This window comes from Neophocaena asiaeorientalis, unplaced genomic scaffold (genome assembly GCF_003031525.2).
Source record: "Neophocaena asiaeorientalis asiaeorientalis breed wild unplaced genomic scaffold, Neophocaena_asiaeorientalis_V1.1 scaffold634, whole genome shotgun sequence".
NCBI lineage: Eukaryota > Metazoa > Chordata > Mammalia > Artiodactyla > Phocoenidae > Neophocaena > Neophocaena asiaeorientalis.
Window position 1 is genome coordinate 810,946 of NW_020173971.1, and position 19,856 is coordinate 830,801.

General features: G+C 39.0%; 1 pseudogene; it reads right to left on the bottom strand.

Moving 5' to 3' along the window:
• Positions 1 to 5,223: 5,223 nt before the first annotated feature.
• Positions 5,224 to 19,856, bottom strand: part of LOC112404956 (polyadenylate-binding protein 4 pseudogene) — a 56,590-nt pseudogene continuing 41,957 nt past the window's right edge.

Sequence of the window (19,856 nt, forward strand, 5' to 3'; positions counted from 1 at the left end):
CAATCTGTATATCTTCTGTGGAGAAATGTCTATTTAGGTCTTCTGCCCATTTTTGGATTGGGTTGATAGTTTTTTGATATTGAGCTGTATGCACTGCTTGTAAATTTTGGAGATTAATTCTTTGTCAGTTGCTTCATTTGCAAATATTTTGTCCTATTCTGAGGGCTGTCTTTTTGTCTTATTTATGTTTTCCTTTGCTGTAAAAGCTTTGAAGTTTCATTAGGTCCCATTTGTTTATTTTTATTTCCATTTCTCTAGGAGGTAAATACTATTTTTGGTGCTGGGGAATAAACAGATAAATGAATATATATAATTAATATATATAATGTGTATATAAATACATTTATATGTAGACTCTAGGACTTTATATTTATATATGCACACATATATCATGTGTATAAACATATATTATATTTATATACATACAAATATTAATATATCTAAATGTATATATATGAAGGTAAAGTCCTAGAGCATATACTCCATGCTGTGGGGGATGTAAAAGCAAATGCTACCTGCTGTCAAGGAAAGCTTCCAATTCAAGAACCCAAAACATAGTCACATAATCCTATTGGTTAACAAATAGGATTATTTGATGGCAAGTTACACAAATCAACTTGACATACTTTAAGCAAAAAGGTTTCTCTAAGGGTAGAAATGCAGCTGGGCTTCAGGAAGGAATGGAACTGGAAACCAGAAAATTTCAGCCCCCAGGTAGTATTTTCTCCCTGTATCTTGTTTGTGCATCTCTCTGCCTGCTTCTTCTCTTTCTCATTAGTATTCTGCTGATTTAGCCACTAGAACAAGTCTGGTTTCTCAGAGTTCATAGATCCAGACACAGAAACAAAGTCTGCTTTCTTTTTTGTCTCTTTTCTCATATTCAGTTTCAAATTACTTCCACAACCAAAAGCACCCTACCTTTCTGTCACCCTAAGTTTTCAGAAAGTAGCAGAATGTCCAGCTGTGTATTGGCTTAAATCTTTGTTACTGCAACTGAGGTTTATGGGCCAGCATCATCAGTGTCACTCAGGGGCTTCCTAAAAAAGCATGCTCTCTGGGCAACAAAATCAGAACCTGTACTTAACAAGACCTCCAGGTGGTTGGAATGCATATTAAAGTCTAAGAATTGGCTTAAAGAATAAGGGAGGTGTGTTCTCTCATGTAACAACAAAGCCCAAGACTGTCAGTTCCAGGGTGGGCTGATTGATTCAGAGGCTCAGCAATGTTACCAATGTCATCCTTCTGCTGCCCTCTTAGCTCTTCTCAGGCTCCTACGAAGGTTGCAGCTTTTGCAGGATTCCCATCCATGCATAACAATGTCCTTAGAGGAGAGGGTATTCTTTCTTTGTGCTCTTTTTTAAATGAGAGAAAAATCTTCCCAGTGTCCCCTTAGCAGATTTCCCCTCACATATCACTGGCTGGATTGTGTCACACACGTATTCCTAAATCAGTCACTGGTAAAGGAACAGAAATACCATGATTGAAAGACTAATTAAGATTCACCCCTGCGATCTGGGGTGGGCCTTAACTTCCCCGGAAGCACATGGCCTCCCATTCTCTGATCAGAATTGGGCTCTATGAGCAAGGAATGAGGGAAGGAATGGGAACTGGTCAGGTACCAAGAGTGTCTGCCATATCAGTATAGCAACAAGCACCAATGTGTGAGTACGAAGTACCAGCATCCTATGTGTGAGGAATTAGTAGTAGAGGAGTTGATGTGTCAAATGGAAACAATACAGAAGAGCTCTTTGATCATTTCACATAAATTCCTCAGCAAATCCCATGTTCATGTACTTGCCCAGTAGCCTTCACCTCCTCATTGGAAAGCGATTTCTGCACAATGAAAGCTAAGTGCAACCATTTTGGGGAGAGCTGGGAGAGTAGTGGTGAAATTGACATGGATATTTTTTGACATGATGTAAGTCACCACAACAGGAGGCTGAAAATTTTAGTTTTAGCGATTGCATAAGATCTTGATCAACAACTCAAATAATGGATTGATATAAAATAATCGTAACTAAAATTTATTGAACATTCATTACATACCAGTTACTATTCTAACATGCTATTTGTGAATTAGGTAGTCCAATCATCTTATCAACCATATCAAACATATAATATACTTTTTTTTTTTTTTTTCGGTATGCAGGCCTCTCACTGTTGTGGCCTCTCCTGTCGCAGAGCACAGGCTCCGGACGCGCAGGCTCAGCGGCCATGGCTCATGGGCCCAGACACTCCACGGCATATGGGATCTTCCTGGACCGGGGCACGAACCCGTACCCCCTGCATCAGCAGGTGGACTCTCAACCACTGCGCCACCAAGGAAGCCCTATAATATACTTTTACTACCTCCAATATACAGAAGGAAAACGGAAGCAGGTAAAGTAAAAATAACTTGCTCAAGGTAACAGAGTAAGAAACAGAGACAGGATTTGAACTCAGAATCCAGGATTAACAGTTGAGGAAAAATACAGAAATTATGTTTTTTTGAACAAAAACTAACCCACACAAAATTTACTACAACGTTATAAACCCAAAGGAGTTTTCTGTGCCTTTTATTTTACTTCATCAACCTATCTAGTGGTGTTGCACTTTATGAATAAACTCCAGGGAAAGAAACATGCACATTATTTAATAATGCTGTCTACTAGTTTAAATATCTGTTAATTAAAACATCACATTTACATATCCCAATTATTGGATAATAATGTGAAGGAAAAAGTATTATGCAAAAATAGCCATGAAGGTTAGTGTATCCAGCTTTCTCTCTACTGGCTGCTGATTTTTAGTATCTATATTAGAATGTGATTTAAGGAATTTAAGCTTTTATAAAGCTAATTTAATCTGCATTCCAAATGGTAGCTAACTTGGGTTGTTTTTGAAAGAAAAAAATTTTAGTTATCCTATTATGGTTATTCAGTAAGGACTATAGAGGCCTTAATACATTGGCTCATTAAAGATTAACCTTCTTGTTTAAAGTGCTTAGAGTTACTTGGGGACTTCCCTGGTGGCGCAGTGGTTAACAATCCGTTTGCCAATGCAGGGGACATGGGTTCAAGCCCTGCTCAAGGAAGATCCTACATGCCGCAGAGCAACTAAGCCCATGTGCCACAACTACTGAGCCTGCATTCTAGAGCCTGTGAGCTACGACTACTGAGCCTGCGCACCACAACTACTGAAGCCTGTGTGCCACAACTACTGAAGCCCGCGTGCCTAGAGCCCGTGCTCCATAACAAGAGAAGCCACTTCAACGAGAAGCCCGCACACTGCAACGGAGAGTAGCCCCCGCTCGCCACAACTAAAGCAAGCCCACGCACAGCAACAAAGACCCAATGCAGCCAAATAAATAAATAAATTTTAAAACATAAAAAATTAAAGTGCTTAGAGTTACTTGAAGTAATAGTATATAATTCTTGGATCTTATTTTTTTTTTCTAAATCAATTCATTCTATTATCACCAAGAGGCCTTGCCTCTGTGGTGAATTCAAATGGGCAGATGTGAGCTGAATTATAAAATTTATGGACTTTTAAAATACTAAAAGATCAATTGGTTTACATGAGAGAATTGTTTTGGTGTTGACTGATCAATTACCCACAGAACTAATCAGAAGAAAATTGTATTGTCCTCAGATTTGGTTAAAAGACAAACGCTCATGGAGTATTCTATACGTGAGTTTTCAATCAATTAATCTCAACACTGGTCTACTAAGGAAAGAATATTTGGTAGAATTACAGATGAAAATCATCTCATTTAAATTATAAAAATTGTTCATTTGAGTACAAGCTTTTTTACTCTTAGAGCATCTCTATAGTCAATTAATATTTATCAAGGTACAAACTAATCAAACAGTTCTTAATCATGGTTTTGTCTTTCCCTATCATTAGCTGGTTTATTAAGTGCTCCCCAGAGCATTTTTGTTTGTTTGTTATTTTTTATTGAGGTATAATTGACTTACAATACTATATAAATTTCCAGTTTTGAGCTCACCATGTTTAAAGGTTATACTTTATTATAATTATTTATAGTTGGCTATATTGCCTGTGTTATAAAATATACCCTTGTACCTTATTTTATATATAATAGTTTGTACCTCCTAATCCTCTAGCCCTATCTTTCCCCTCCCCCCTTCCCTCTCCCCACTGGTAACCACTTTGGATATGTACCCAGGAGTGGAATTGCTGGATCATATGGTAGTTCTGTTTTTAGTTTTTTTAGGAACCTCCATACTATTTTCCACTGTGGCTGCACCAATTTACATACACACCAATAGTGTTCAGAGGTTCCCTTTTCTCCACATCCTCACTAACATTTGTTATTTGTGTTCTTTTTGATGATAGCCATTCTGACAGGTGTGAGGTGATATCTCATTGTGGTTTCGATGTTCATTTCTCTGATGATTAATGATGTTGAGCATCTCTTTATGTGCCAGTTGGCCATCTGTATGTCTTCTTTGGAAAAATGTCTATTCAAGTCTTCTGCCCATTTTTTAACCACTTTGTTTATTTTATTGATACTGAGTTATATGAGTTGTTTATATGTTTTGGAAATTAACCCCTTATTAGTTATATCATTTGAAAATATTTCCTTTCATTCAGTAGGTTGTCTTTTTGTTTTGTCAATGGTTTCCTTTGCTATAAAAAGCTTTTAAGTTTAATTAGGTCCCATTTGTTTATTTTTTGCTTTTGTTTCCTTTGCCTTAGGAGATAGATCCAAAAAAATATTGCCGCAATTTATGTTAAAGAGTGTTCTGCCTATGTTTTCTTCTAGTAGTTTATGGTTTCTGTTCTTACATTTAGGTTTTTAATCCATTTTGAGTTTATCTTTGCATATGGTGTTATAGAGTGTTCTAATTTCATTCTTTTAAATGTAGGTGTCCCGTTTTCCCAACACCACTTTTTTTTTTAATGGAGATTTTTTTCTTTATTCAGAAACTTAAGACTTGGGTACATCAAATAAAACCAATTTCTGGGAGAAAAAAATCAAAATCCACAATAGAAAAAAAAAAGTTAAAACTGTCTGGGCCATATCAGAACCCAGAGTATATATTCTTTTAATTGAAAATGTCTAGGCATTTCATAATTGACCTTTTGATATGAACTGACCTATAACATTTTCAATTTGTCGTTCTCGGTGTTGAGTACATAGGACAAGCTAGGAAGTCTTCAAACCTTGAGCTGAATTCCATGAGGGTTTATTTGGCTTTTGAATCGGTTTGTCCTTGTCTAAGAGATAGCAGCAGCAACAGCGCCCACCTTCTGGGCAGCTTCTTTCTTGGCATGATGAGCCTGTAGGACTGTCACATCTTTATCTACCTTGGAGCAGAGAGACTCGGGGGACTCCAGCATGTAAAGCAGCATAGAGCTGTCAATCCTCAGCAGCATTCCCATAATCTTCCCAGGCAGGTTTGAGTGCATGGTCTAGATGAGCGGGAACAAACGTTCACCCAGCATCTGCTTCTGTTCCTTGTGGGGGCGGGGGCGGGGGCGGGGGGAGAGGAGCGCTGCGGCCAGCATAGAGGCAGTCAGCGGCTCCTGCCCCTGCACATGGACCGCAGGCTGGGGTGCCTGTAGGGGCTGGATGGCAGGGTGAGGGCTGCGGACACTGGAGGCGTATTCGTAAGGTGCAACAGCCCAAGGAGCAGCCGCAGCAACAGCAGCCCAAGGTGCTAAGTTCTGCACAGCTGTGGGAACTCACAGACTCACAGCTGTCAGTCAGCCCTTGCTGGGCAGCACCAGCCCCACCAAAGTCCATAGCCAAGCAGTCCGGGCACTCAGACCAGACTCTCTGAGCGGTTGTAGAGAGGCCGCGAGAGGCCAGAGCATTACCAGTTGGAGCCAGATGGCGAAGAGCTGGACGAGGCCCAGACTGGCGTATAGCACTTGGCATTCCTTGGAAGCCTTGAGGTCTCCCACGTTGCTGCCGGCGTGGATCAGGCCTCATCTGTGCTAACTGGTTAGGTGTATAATATGGAGGTCTTCCCTGAACCTGTGGAACTGCTGGCACAAAGCAGCCCCCAGCTGCATGGTGGAACTGATTTAAGATGGTATTGGCAGGGAGAGCTCTCATCACAGCCACCTGCTGCATATACCGGTTGCTCAGGTGAGCCTTTTTCTCTTCCTTTCTCTGGGCCAGGGTGACATATAGTGACTTGGAGCCCATGATGCGTCCACTCAGTGACTGCTTTGGTTGCCTCTTCAGGGGCTGAGGAGCAGACAAAGCCAAACCCTTGCTTCTCCCATCCTCCAGCATCACCTTAGCACTGGTGATTGATCCTACTGGGCATATACCCTGAGAAAACCATAATTCAAAAAGATACATGGGGCTTCCCTGGTGGCACAGTGGTTAAGAATCCACCTGCCAATGCAGGGGACACGGGTTCGAGCCCTGGTCCGGGAAGATCCCACATGCCATGCAGCAACTAAGCCTGTGCACCACAACTACTGAGCCTGCGCTCTAGAGCCCGTGAGCCACAACTACTGAGCCTGCGTGCCTAGAACCCGCACTCCGCAACAAAAGCCACCACAATGAGAAGCCCACCCCCCGCAACGAAGAGTAGCCCCCGCTCTCTGCAACTAGAGAAAGCCCGCGCACAGCAGTAAAGACCCAACACAGACCAAAAAACTAATTAATTTTTTTAAAATGATAACAATTAAAAAAAAAGATGCATGTACTACAATGTTCACTGCAGCACTATTTACAACAGCCAGGACATGGAAGCAACCTAAGTGTCCATCAACAGATGAATGGATAAAGAAGATGTGGCACATATATACAATGGAATATTACTCAGCCATAAAAAGGAAAGAAACTGAATGATTTGGAGTGAGGTGTATTGACCTAGAGTCGTTCAGATGGAGTGAACTAAGTCAGAAAGAGAAAAACAAATACTGTATGCTAATGCATATATATGGAATCCCAAAAAAATGGTACTGATGAATCTAGTGGCAGGGCAGGAATAAAGATGCAGATGTAGGGAACGGACTTGAGGACATGGAGGGGGAAGGGGAGGCTGGGACGAAGTGTGAGAGTAGCATTGACATATATACACTACCAAATGTAAAACAGATAGCTAGTGGGAAGCTGCTGCATAGCACAGGGAGATCAACTCAATGCTCTGTGATGACCTAGAGGGGTGGGATAGGGAAGGTGGGAGGGAGGCTCAAGAGGGAAGGGATATGGGGACATATGTATATGTATAGCTGATTCACTTTGTTGTACAGGAGAAACTAACACGACATTGTAAAGCCATTATACTCCAATAAAGATGTGAAAAAAAAAAGGGGGAAACTCTTAACTTCTCATCATCAGTGGTATCACCCAAGTTCTTAATGTAGAGATTCAGCCCCTGATAGCAACTACTTCTTTCCTGTTTCAGCTGTTCAAATTTCAGCTTTAAATCAGCCTGCCATTCCACTTTCCTCTGTGGATGGCCAAAGAAAATTACTTTCCCACTGATTTAGGATTTTCTGTGTATAGTATCATGACATCTGCAAGCAGTGACAGCTTTACTTCGTTCTTTCCAATTTGGATTCCTTTTTTTTTTTCCCTGTCTGATTGCTGTGGCTAGGACTTCCAAAACTATGTTGAATAAAAGTGGTGAGAGTGGACATACTTGCCTTGTTCCTGATCTTAGAAGAAATGCTTTCAGCTTTTCACCATTGAGTATGATGTTAGCTGTGAGTTTATCATATATGGCCTTTATTATGTTAAGGTATGTTCCCTGTATACCACTTTCTGGAGAGATTTTTATCATAAATGTATGTTGAATTTTATCAAAAGCTTTTTCTGCATTATTGAGATGACAATGTGGTTTTTATTCTTCAATTTGTTAATATGACATATCACATAGATAGATTTGCAGATATTGAACCATACTTGCATCCTTGGGATAAATCCCACTTGATCATGATGTATGACCTTTTTAATGTATTGTTGGATTTAGTTTGCTAATATTTTGTTGAGGATTTTTGCATCTATGTTCATCAGTATTATTGACCTGTAATTTTCTTTTTGTGTGATATCTTCATCTGATTTTGGTATCAGGGTGATGCTGGCCTCATAGAATGAGTTCAGAAGTATTTTTTCCTCTGGAATTTTTTGTAATAGTTTGAGAAGAATAGTTGTTAACTCTTCTCTAAGTGTCTAGATGTCTGTTTCCTTTCCCAGGTTAGGGAAGTTTGCAGCTATTATGTCTTCAAATATATTCTCAGCCCCTTTCTCTCTCTCTTCTTCTTCTGGGACTCCTATAATGTGAATTGTCATACACTTGGTGTTGTCCCAGAGATCTCTTACACTGTCCTCATTTCTTTTTTTTCTTTTTTTCTTTTTTCTGTTCAACATCAGTGATTTCGACTACTCTGTCTTCTACCTCACTGATCCATTCCTCTGTATCATTTAGTCTACAGCTGATTCCTTCTAGTGTATTTGTCATTTCAGTTACTGTATCCTTCAGTTCTGTTGGTTGTTCTTTATACTTTCAAACATTTTGTTAAAAACTTCGCTGTGCACTCATTCTTCTAAACCTGGGTATAAGTATACAGTAATTGAAATACAATGTTATATTAGTTTCAACATAGTGATTCAGCATTTATATAGTATGAGGTGATCACCAAGATAAGTCTAGGTACCACCTGTCACCATTTAAAGTTATTCAAATATTATTGACCATATGAACTATTCTGTATATTATACCCTCAAGACTTATTCATTTAATAACTGAAAGTTTGTGGCTTTTAGTCTCCTTCACCTATTTTGCTCATCCTCCAAACCCCTCTTCTCTGGCCACAACCAGCTTGTCCTCTGTATCTATGCATCTGTTTCTGTTTTGTTTGCTCATCTGTTCTGTTTTTTAGATTCCACATATGAATGAAATCATACAGTATTTGTCTTTCTGTCTGACATTTCACTTAGCATAATATCCTCTAGATCCATCCCATGTTGTTGCAAATAGCATGATTTCTTTTTTTTTTTTAATGGCTGAGTGACATTCCATTGTTAGATAAATGTATATATATATATACCACATCTTTTTTACCATTCATCCAGCAGTGGATACTTCATTTGCTTCTATATCTTGGCTATTGAAAATAATGCTGCAATGTACATAAGGGTGCATATATCTTTTCCAATTAGTGTTTTCATCTTCAGGTAAATATCCAGAAGTGGAATTGACGGATCATATGGTAGCACTACTTTTAATTTGGGGGGAACTTCCATATTGTTTTCCATAGTGGCTGCATCAAGTTACATTCCCACCAACAGTGAATGAGAGTTCCTTTTTCCCCAATATCCTCAACAACACTTGTTATTTTTTGCATTTTTGATAACAGCCATTCTGACAGATGTAAGGTGAAACAAGCATACCTTGGAGACATTGCAAGTTTTGTTTCAGACCACTGCAATAAAGCAAATATGGCAATAAAATGAGTTGACAGATTTTTTTGGTTTCCCAGTACATATAAAAATTATGTTTACACCATATTTTAGTGTATTAAGTGTGCGATAGTATCATATCTGAAAAACAATGTACATACCTTAATTTTAAAATACTTTATTGCTAAAAAATGCTAACCATTGTATGATAACAGAGTGTTGCCACAAACCTTCAATTTGTACAAAATAAAATATCCGTGAAGCTCAATAAACCAAAGTAAAATAAAACAAGATATGCCTGTATTTTGCTGTGGCTTTGACTTGCATTTCCCTGATGATTAGTGATGCTGAGATTTTTTTCATGGGCCAGTTGTCCATCTGTATGTCTTGTTTGGAAAAATGTCTGTTCAGATCCCCTGTCCATTTTTAATTGGATTGTGTGTTTTTTGATATTAAACTGTATGAGTGTTTTATATATTCTGGATATTAGCCACATATTAGATATATGATTTACAAGTATCTTCTCCCATTCATTACGTTACCTTTTCATTTTGTTGTGGATTTCCTTCACTGTGCAAAAGCTTTTTACTTTCATGTAGTCTATTTGTTTATTTTTGGGTTTTTTGCCCTTGCCTGGAAAAAGATACAAAAAAAAAAATTACTAAGATCAATGTCAAAGAGCTGAATGCCTATGATTTCTTCTAGGAGTTTTATGGCTTCAGGTCTTATATTCAAGTCTTTAATCCATTTTATTTTTGTACATTGTGTAAAATAGTGGCTTTTGCACATAACTGTCCAGTTTTCTCAACACAATTTATTGAAGAAACTTCTTCCTATTGTATATTTTTGCCTCCTTTGTTGTAGATTAATTGACCATATAAGTGTGGGTTCATTTTTGGGCTCTCTCTTCTGTTCCATAGATCTATCTGTCTGTTTTTGTGTCAGCACCATATAATTTTGATTACTATAGCTTGGTTGTATAGTTTGAAATTAGGAAGGATGATGCCTCCAGCTTTGTTCTTTCTTAAGACTGCTTTGGCTATTCAGGGTTTTTTTTGTAGTTCCACACAAATTTTAAGATTATTTGTTCTAGTTGTGTGAAAAATGCCATTGGTATTTTGATAGGAATGGTATTGCATCTGTATATTGCTTTGGGAAGTACGGACATTTTAATATTAATTCTTCCAATCCAAGAGATTTATCTTTGTCTTCTTTCATTTCTTTCCTCAATGTCTTACAGTTTTCAGTGTACAGGTCTTTCACCTGCTTAGTTAAATTTACCAGACAGAAATCATACTTTCTGTCTCTACAGATTTGCCTGTTCTAGACATTTTATATCAATGGAATCAACAATATGTGGTCTCCAGTAAATGACTTCTTTCACTTAGGATAATGTTTTCAAGGTTCATCCATGTTGTAGCAATCGTACTTCATTCCTTTTCATGCCTGAATTACATAACATACCATATGAATATACCATATTTTGTCTGTTCATCTGTTGATGGACATTGGGTTGTTTCCACTTTTTGTTTATTACAAATAATGTTTCTATGAATATTCATATGCAAGTTATTATATGAATTATGTTTTCATTTCTCTTGAGTATATATCAAGAGTGGAATTTCTGGGTCAGATAATAACTCTATGTTTAACCTTCTGAGGAAATGCCAAACTCTTTTCCAAAGTAGTGGTACTATTTTACATTCCCACAAACAGTATATGAAGGTTCCAATCTCTCTACATTGTCTCCAACACTTATTATCTCTTTTTTATTTTAGCCATCCTAGTGGGTATAAGGTGGTATTTCAGTGTGGTTTTGTTTTGCACTTCCCTGAGGCCTAGGGAATACATCATCTTTTGATAAAAATTAGAGATGAGCTTTTTCTATATAATTAACCATTTCTTTGTTTCAGAGGATGTTTCTTTCAGATAGACTTCTTTTCATTGGCACAATTTTTCATAATTCCCAATTTACTTAAAACTTAGGGCAATCCACTCATCACCATTTTTATCTAGGTGTTTCACATACATATGCCCACTGATGGGCATACATATTTATACTCTCACAACCCCTATTGCAGTAGTTCTTTATCCCATGTATTTTTAAAATGCATAATTAATAATAAAGTAATAATAGTTCAAAGAAAAGCTGTTCTCATGAGAATAGCAAGCAGCAGTTCTCAGAGGCTGAACCTTCTCAGAATGGCTAGATTTTTATCATTTAATCTTTGCCTACCCATTTACAATATATATTGCACTGTGAATAACAAAAGCAACACCCTTCCCTAAATTCCCAAAATATGTAAATCAGAAGTTGTAGTTCACGAGAGAAAATGTGGGTTCTGAGGGAATGGAGAAAGTACATGGACCACTATCTCTAAGTTCTCTAAGGAGGCAAACAATAGCCCCTGTAACAATTGGCCCAACATGGCCAGGAGTTGGTTAATGATTGACAGCTCCTTTAAGTTTTGTCTCCATCTCCAACTTAAGGCCAGCCAGAGACATCCCTAAGCAATCATATAGGATGCCCCCCTTCTAGTTAGTCTTCCTAACCCTCCTACCACTTCCCCATGCTAACAGCCTCCAATCAAGGCATACCTGAAGCCTTCCCTTTTCCACTATAAAGGTTTATCACTCCTCTGTCTACCTTTGAATCTCTGCCAAAACACAAGTCATGGTGGCTGACTGCCTTGCTACAGTAAGCTCTGAATGTGTACCCCTTGGCTGTTCTCATTTGGTTCATCTTCTTTTACTTCCACATAGGCTATTTGGATTTAATAGTCTAGCCCAATTTAGAATCGGCTTAACTATTTTCTGGATCCGACAGAAGAAAGTAGGACTCCTGTGACATTGACCTTACTCTGAATCAGTCCTATGGAGTGGAAAGAGCATGAGGTTTGGAGTTGAGAGGCAATGATTGTAGTTCAAGTCTGCTGCTAACAGCTGTGTGACTCTGGTTCTGCCACTGGACCTCAGTTTCCCTACCTATAAAGGGGAACGGCTGGGGTGGGAGGAGAGGAGTGTACTGTATCTCTAAAATAGCTTCCGTTTCTTAATCACAGGATATTAGAATTGGTTTATAATATTCTGTGATTAATTGCCTCCCCCAACCTTCTAACTTCATTCTCATCTAATTAGAGCAAATTTCCTACACATGGAAGCCTGGTGTTCCTTTATACCAAGTGTTTCACACTATAGTCTTCAAACCAACTTCATCAGACACCTGGGAGTACTTGTTAAAAAACACAGTTTCCTGGTCCCTACCTGACTTAATGAATCTGGATCCCTGGTAAAGGGCCCCAGAATCAACACTTCTAACAAGCTCCCAAGTGATTTGTATACTATTAATAATTGATATTTATTACTATGTTCCTGGATTGTTTCAAATGCTTTATATTCACTAATTCCTGTAAGCCTCACAGCAACTCTAAATGGTCAAGTTGGGGAGCTTCAAGATGGTGGAAGAGTAAGACGTGATCACCTTCCTCCCAACAAATATATCAGAAATACATCTACATGTGGAATAACTCCTACAGAACACCTACTGAACGCTGGCAGAAGACCTCAGACCTCCCAAAAGGCAAGAAAATACCCATGTACCAGGGTAGGGCAAAAGAAAAAACAGAGACAAAAGAATGGGGACGGGACCTGCACCAGATGGAGGGAGCTGTGAAGGAGGAAAAGTTTCCACACACTAGAAGCTCCTTCACGGGCGGAGACTGCGGCTGGCAGAGGGGGGAAGCTTCGGAGACACGGAGTAGAGCACAGCCACAGGGGTGCGGAGGGCAAAGCGGAGAGATTCCCGCACAGAGCATCAGGGACATCCCAAATAGACGAGGCGGACTTTGGAAGCAACGATATATATATTTTTTTCCTTTTTCTCTTTTGTGAGTGTGCATGTGTATGCTTCTGTGTCTGATTTTTTCTGTATAGCTTTGCTTTTGCCACTTGTCCTAGGGGTCTGTCTGTCCTTTTTTTTTTGTATAGTTTTTAGCATTTGTTATCATTGGTGGATTTGCTTTTTGGTTTGGTTGCTCTCTCTCTTTTTTTTTTTTCCGTTACGCGGGCCTCTCACTGTTGTGGCCTCTCCCGTTGCGGAGCACAGGCTCCGGACGCGCAGGCTCAGCGGCCATGGCTCACGGGCCCAGCCGCTCTGCAGCATGTGGGATCTTCCTGGACCGGGGCACGAACCCGTGTCCCCTGCAGGCGGACTCTCAACCACTGTGCCACCAGGGAAGCCCTGGTTGCTCTCTTCTTTCTTTTTTTTATTATTACTTTTTAAACTTTTTTACTTTCAACAATTACTTTTAATTTTAATAACTTTATTTTATTTTTTCTTTCTTTCTTTCTTTTTTTCTCCCTTTTATTCTAAGCCATGTGGATGACAGGGTCTTGGTGCTCTGGCCGGGCGTCAGGCCTGTGCCTCTGAGGTGGGAGAGCTGAGTTCAGGACATTGGTCCACCAGAGAACTTCCAGATCCACGTAATATCAAATGGCGAAAATCTCTCAGAGATCTCCATCTCAACGCCAAAACGCAGCTCCACTCAACGACCAGCAAGCTACAGTGATGGACACCCTATGCCAAACAACTAGCAACACAGGAACACAACCCCACACATTAGCAGAGAGACTGCCTAAAATCATAATAAGGTCACAGACACCCCAAACCACACCACCAGATGCGGATGTGCCCACCAGAAAGACAAGATCCATCCTCATCCACCAGAATACAGGCACTAGTCCCCTCCACCAGGAAGCCTACACAACCCATTGAACCAACCTTATGCACTGGAGGCAGACACCAAAAACAATGGGAACTATGAACCTGCAGCCTGCAAAACGGAGACCCCAAACACAGTAAGTTAAGCAAAATGAGAAGACAGAGAAACACACAGCAGATGAAAGAGCAAGGTAAAAACCCACCAGACCTAACGAAGAGGAAATAGGCAGTCTACCTGAAAAAAATACAGAATAATGATAGTAAAGATGATCCAAAATCTTGGAAATAGAATGGAGAAAATACAAAAAACATTTAACAAGGACCTAGAAGAACTAAAGAGCAAAAAAACAATGATGAACAACACAATAAGTGAAATTAAAAATTCTCTAAAAGGAATCAATAGCAGAATAACTGAGGTGGAAGAATGTAAGTAATCTGGAAGATAAAATAGTGGAAAGAACTCCTGCAGGGCAGAATAAACAAAAAAGAATGAAAAAATTTTAGGACAGTCTCAGAGACCTCTGGGACAATATTGAAGACACCAACATTCGAATTATAGGGGTCCCAGAAGAAGAACAGAGAAAGAAAGGGACTAAGAAAATATTTGAAGGCATTATAGTTGAAAACTTCCCTAATATGGGAAAGGAAATAGTTATCAAGTCCAGGAAGCACAGAGAGTTCCATACAGTATAAATCCAAGGAGAAACACGCCAAGACACATACTAATCAAACTATCACACATTAAACACAAAGAAAAAATATTAAAAGCAGCAAGGGAAAAACAACAAATAACATACAAGGGAATCCCCATAAGGTTAACAGCTGATCTTTCAGCAGAAACTCTGCAAGCCGGAAGGGAGTGGCAGGAAATATTTAAGTGATGAAAGGGAAAAACCTACAACCAAGATTATTCTACCCAGCAAGGATCTCATTCAGATTCAACAGAAAAATTAAAACATTTACAGACAACCTAAGAGAATTCAGCACCACCAAACCAGCTCTACAACCAGCTCTACAACAACTGCTAAAGGAAATTCTCTAGGCAGGAAACACAAGAGAAGGTAAGAGACCTATAATGACAAACCCAAAACAATTAAGAAAATGGTAATAGGAACATACATATCGATAATTACCTTAAATGTTAATGGATTAACTGCCCCAACCAAAAGACATTGACTGAATGGATACAAAAACAAGACCCGTATATATGCTCTCTACAAGACACCCACTTCAGACCTAGGGACACATACAGACTGAAAGTGAGGGGATAGAAAAAGATACTCCTTGCAAATGGAAATCAAAAGAAAGCTGGAGTAGCAATTCTCATATCAGACAAAATAGACTTTAAAAGAAAGAATATGACAAGAGACAAAGAAGGACACTACATAATGATCAAGGGATCAATCCAAGAAGAAGATACTACAATTGTAAATATTTATGCACCCAACACAGGAGCAACTCAATACATAAAGCAAATGCTAACAACGATGAAAGGGGAAATCAACAGTAACACAATCATAGTAGGGGACTTTAACACCCCACTTTGACCAATGGACGGATCATCCAAAATGAAAATTTATAAGGAAACACAAGCTTTAAATGATACCTTAAGGAAGATGGACTTAATTGATATTTATAGGACATTCCATCCAAAAACAACAGAATACACTGTCTTCTCAAGTGCTCATGGAACATTCTCCAGGATACATCATATCTTGGGTCACAAATCAAGCCTTGGTAAATTTAAGAAAATTGAAATCATATTAAATATCTTTTCAGACCACAATGCTATGAGACTAGTTACAGGAAAAAATCTGTAAAAAATACAAACACATGGAGGCTAAACAATAAACTACTTAATAACCAAGAGATCACTGAAGATATCAAAGGGGAAATCAAAAATTACGTAGAAACAAATGGCAATGAAAACACGACAATGTGAAATCTACGGGATGCAGCAAAAGCAGTTCTAACAGGGAAGTTTATAGCAATACAATCCTACCTCAAGAAACAAGAAACATCTCAAATAAACAACCTAACCTTACACCTAAAGCAATTAGAGAAAGAAGAACAAAAACACCCCAAAGTTAGCAGAAGGAAGGATTCATAAAGATCAGATCAGAAATAAATGAAAAAGAAATGAAGGAAACAATAGCAAAGATCAATAAAAGTAAAAGCTGGTTCTTTGATAGGATAAACAAAACTGATAAACCATTAGCCAGACTCATCCAGAAAAAAAGGGAGAAGACTCAAATCAATACAATTAGAAACGAAAAAGGGGAAGTAACAACTAACACTGCAGAAATACAAAGGATCATGAGAGATTACTACAAGCAACTATATGCCAATAAAATGGACAACCTGGAAGAAATGGACAAATTTTTAGTAGCGCACTACCTTTTGAGACTGAACTTAGAAAAAATAGAAAATATAAACAGACTATTCACAAGAACTGAAATAGAGTCTGTGAGTAAAAATCTTCCAACAAACAAAAGCCCAGGACCAGATGGCTTCACAGGTGAATTCTATCAAACCTTTAGAGAAGAGTTAACACCTATCCTTCTCAAACTCTTCCAAAATATAGCAGAGGGAGGAACACTCCCAAACTCATTCTACGAGGCCACCATCACCCTGATACCAAAACCAGACAAAGATGTCACAAAAAAAGAAAACTACAGGCCAATATCACCGATGAACATAGATGCAAAAATCCTCAACAAAATACTGGTAAACAGAATCCAACAGCACATTAAAAGGATCATACACCATGATCAAGTGGGGTTTATCCCAGGAATGCAAGGATTCTTCAATATACACAAATCAATCAACGTGATACACCATATTAACAAACTGAAGAATAAAAACCATCTGATCATCTCAATAGATGCAGAAAAAGCTTTTGACAAAATTCAACACCCATATATGATAAAAACTCTCCAGAAATTAGGCATAGAAGGAACTTATGTCCACATAATAAAGGCCATATATGAGAAACCCACAGTCAACATCGTCCTCAGTGGTGAAAAACTGACACCATTTCCACTAAGATCAGGAACAAGACAAGCTTGCCCACTCTCACCACTATTATTCAACATAGTTTTGGAAGTTTTAGCCACAGCAATCTGAGAAGAAAAAGAAATGAAAGGAATCCAAATTGGAAAAGAAGAAGCAAAACTGTCACTGTTTGCAGATGACATGATACTATAACACTCTTGCACTGCTGGTGGGAATGTGAATTGGTACACCCACTATGGAGAACAGTATGGAGGTTCCTTAAAAAAGTACAAATAGAACTACCATATGACCCAGCAAACCCACTACTGGGCATATATCCTGAGAAAACCATAACTGAAAGAGCGTCATGTACCAAAATGTTCATTGCAGCTCTATTTACAATAGCCCAGAGATGGAAACAACCTAAGTGTCCATCATCGGATGAATGGATAAAGAAGATGTGGCACATATATACAATGGAATATTACTCAGCCATAAAAAGAAACGAAATTGAGCTATTTGTAGTGAGGTGGATGGACCTAGAGTCTGTCATACAGAGTGAAGTAAGTCAGAAAGAGAAAGACAAATACCGTATGCTAACACATATATGGAATTGAAGAAAAAAATGTCATGAAGAACCTAGGGGTAAGACAGGAATAAAGACACAGACCTACTAGAGGATGGACTTGAGGATATGGGGAGGGAGAGGGGTAGGCTTTGTGGGTGGGAGAGAGGCATGGACGTATATACACTACCAAACATGAGGTAGATATCTGGTGGGAGGCAGCCCCGTAGCACAGGGATATCAGCTCGGTGTTTTGTGACCACCTGGAGGGGTGGGATAGGGAGGGTGGGAGGGAGGGAGACGCAAGAGGGAAGAGATGTTGGAACATGTGTATATGTATGGCTGATTAGCTTTGTTATGGAGCAGAAACTAACACACCATTGTAAAGCAATTATACTACAATAGAGACTTAAAAAAAAAACTAGAAACAATAAATGCAGGAGAGGGTGTGGAGAAAAGGGAACACTCTTGCACTGCTGGTGGGAATGTGAATTGGTACACCCACTATGGAGAACAGTATGGAGGTTCCTTAAAAAACTACAAATAGAACTACCATATGACTCAGCAGTCCCACTACTGGGCATATACCCTGAGAAAACCATAATTCGAAAAGAGTCATGTACCAAAATGTTCGTTGCAGCTGTATTTACAATAGCCTAGAGATGGAAACAACCTAAGTGTCCATCACCGGATGAATGGATAAAGAAGATGTGGCACATATATACAATGGAATATTACTCAGCCATAAAAGGAAACGAAATTGACTTATTTGTAGTGAGGTGGATGGACCTAGAGTCTGTCATACAGAGTGAAGTAAGTCAGAAAGAGAAAGACAAATACCGTGTGCTAACACATATATATGGAATCTAAGAAAAAAAATGTCATGAAGAACCTAGGGGTAAGACAGGAATAAAGACACAGACCTACTAGAGAATGGACTTGAGGATATGGGGAGGGGGAAGGATAAGCTGTGACAAAGTGAGAGAGGGGCATGGACATATATACACTACCAAACATAAAATATACATGTATGCATACAATGTATGCATACATACATTGGGAAGCAGCTGCATAGCACGGGGAGATCAGCTCGGTGCTTTGTGAGTACCTAGAGGGGTGGGATAGGGAGGGTGGGAGGGAGGGAGATGCGAGGGGGAAGGGATATGGGAACATATGTGTGTGTGTGTGACTGATTCACTTTGTTATGAAGCAGAAATTAGGACACCACTGTAAAGCAATTATACTCCAATAAAGATGTAAACAAAAAAAAAACTACAAACAATAAATGCTGGAGAGGGTGTGGAGAAAAGGGAACCCTCTTGCACTGCTGGTGGGAATGTAAATTGATACAGCCACTATGGAGAAAAGTATGGAGGTTCCTTAAAAAACTGAAAATAGAACTACCATGTGACCCAGCAATCCCACTACTGGGCATACACCCTGAGAAAACCATAATTCAAAAAGAGTCATGTACCACAATGTTCATTGCAGCTCTATTTTCAATAGTCAGGACATGGAAGCAACCTAAATGTCCATCGACAGATGAATGGATAAAGAAGATGTGGCACATATATACAATGGAGTATTACTTATCCATAAAAAGAAAGGAAACTAAGTTATTTGTGGTGAGGTGGGTGGACCTAGAGTCTGTCATACAGAATGAAGTAAGTCAGAAAGTGAAAAACAAATACCGTATGCTAACACATATATATGGAATCTAAGAAAAAAAAGTGGTCATGAAGAACCTAGGGGCAGGATGGGAATAAAGACCCAGACCTACTAGAGAATGGACTTGAGGACATGGGGTGGGGGAAGGGTAAACTGGGACAAAGAGAGTATCACTGACATATATACACTACCAAATGTAAAACCGATAGCTAGTGGGAAGCAGCATTATAGCACAGGGAGATCAGCTGGGTGCTTTGTGACCACCTAGAGGGGTGGGATAGGGAGGGTGGGAGGGAGGGAGACGCAAGAGGGAAGAGATATGGGGATATATGTATATGTATATCTGATTGACTTTGTTATAAAGTAGAAACTAACGTACCAATGTAAAGCAATTATACTCCAATAAAGATGTTAAACATAAATAAATAAATAAATGGTCAAGTTATCCCTATTTCACAGACGGGAAACTGAGGCATAGTTTCTCTTGGCCAGGATCACAAAGCTAGTGTAGGGGAGGAAAAATTCATTTCCCTCAA